The following is a 2,091-nucleotide window of genomic DNA, read 5'->3' on the forward strand; positions in this document are numbered from 1 at the left end:
TCTCGCCGTGCCGGGCCGCCGGGGGCCGCTTGCAGAGCCGGTCGGGCGGTGGCTGCAGGATTGGACCTCTGTGCCCGCGTGGCCAGCCAAGATTCACTTGTCTGGGACAAACTGTCACCTCTAATATACTTACTAATTCCTGGCAGGTCTCCTTTCAGAGGAATTTTGCTAGAAGTTCCTCAGTAGGTATAATGTAGCTGTTTTAATGGGTGTTTCTGATCCGGTTAATGTGGAGATACTGAAAGTGCTGCTTCCTTGCCGGCCGCCATGTTGGATCCCCATTGTCAAGTCTTGAAGACATAGTATGTAACCTTGAAAATAAAGAATAAAGCATAGCATATCATAACAGTAAAAACATAATGACAAGAAAATATGTTAAGAAACCAGAATATTAAGAAAATCTGGGATAACATTGTGAACAAATTTAAGAATCATTGGCATAAAAGAAGGCACTGAGATAGAATCTAAAAATATGCATAATCTTTTCAATAAAATAATATCATAAATTGTCCAAACCTTAGGAATGAGTTAGAGATCAAAATACAAGAGTCATTTTGAATCCCAAATAAGATAAAAAAGATTCTGTCCAAGATACATTATAATTAAATGTCTAATGTGCAGAACAAGGATATAATTTTAAAAGCCAAAGAGAAAATATAGCAACTCACCTTAGAAGGAAGCCAATTAGGCTTCCTCTGATCACTCAGCCCAAACTCTAAATGTCAGGAGGGCTTGGAATAATATATACTTTTTATCTTTGATGTGTCTAGGTAACTACTAGCTTTCTGTTGGTTCAGAAGAGATGTTCCTTAATTGCCTGTGACTTAGAAGTCAGATTACTCTTTATTAGGGGGTGTAGTTTTGTATGTCCTCCTGAAGAAAATTTCTGTATATACAACACTGTCAAATCTAATGTTGGTTCTCATATGTGTTTTTGAGTTTGTGTGGTATGGTGGTCTAATATAGAAGTACTATGGTGTGAGTGCCCTGGCACTTTGTTGCCCTGGGAGTACACAGGTCACAGATTGTTGGGGTTGTATCTGGGAAGAATGAGTAGTGACTTGTGTGACTGGAAATGGGAAATTATCTCTGTTTGCTGATGATATTATCCTACATTTAGAAGACCCCAAAACCCTCCTTTATACTTCTAGAGCTAATAAACATATTAAGCAAAATAGCAGGATACAAGATCAACATACTATATCTATTGAAAAAGTAATTTAGGAAAATATCCTATTGGCAACAACCTAAAAAATACTTAGATTAAAGAGAACAAATAAAAATTTTAAAACATACTTAGGAATCCATCTAAGCAAGGAGGTGAAAAACCTCTACAACAAAAACTGCAGATCAATGAAGAAAGAAGTTGAAAAAGACCTTAGAAGATGGAAAGAGTTCCCATGTTCTTGAAGGTGCATAATTCACACTATCAAAATGGTCATGTACCAAAATCATTATATAAATTCAAGGCAATCACAATCAAAATACCAATGGCATTCTTCACAGAACTAGAAAAAAAGCAGTTCTAAAATTTATTTGGAGGAATAAAAGACACAGCTATCCAAGGCAATTCTGAGCAATGCTGGAGGTATCACAATACCAGCTCTCAAATGATATTACCATTAAAACATACATGAAAACTTACAGAATGGAATAGAAGACATAGAGACAAATCCATATAGGTACAGTCTTCTGATACTTGACAAAGCTTTGAAAAACATGTCGGAGAAAAATAGCCTTTTTAATAAATGGTGCTAGGAAAACTGGATATTCATTTGTAGAATGAAACTTAATCCCTATCTCTCACTATGCACAAAAATTAATTCAAAGTAGACCTAAGACCTAGAAATCAGACCAGAACCTCTGCAACTGCTAGAAGAAAACGGAGGTTTAACCTTCCAACATATTGGCACTGACTCTGATTGCCTTAACAAGACACCTAAAGTTCAAGAAATAAAATCAAGTATCAGTAAGTGAGATAACATCAAATTAAAATTCTTCAGCACAGCAAAGGAAACAATTAAGAGTGTGAAGAGAGAATCTACACAATGAGAGTTCTTTGTTACTTGTTCCTCCAACAGAGAATTAATA

Source organism: Marmota marmota, unplaced genomic scaffold (genome assembly GCF_001458135.2).
Source record: "Marmota marmota marmota unplaced genomic scaffold, marMar, whole genome shotgun sequence".
Taxonomy (NCBI): Eukaryota; Metazoa; Chordata; class Mammalia; order Rodentia; family Sciuridae; genus Marmota; species Marmota marmota.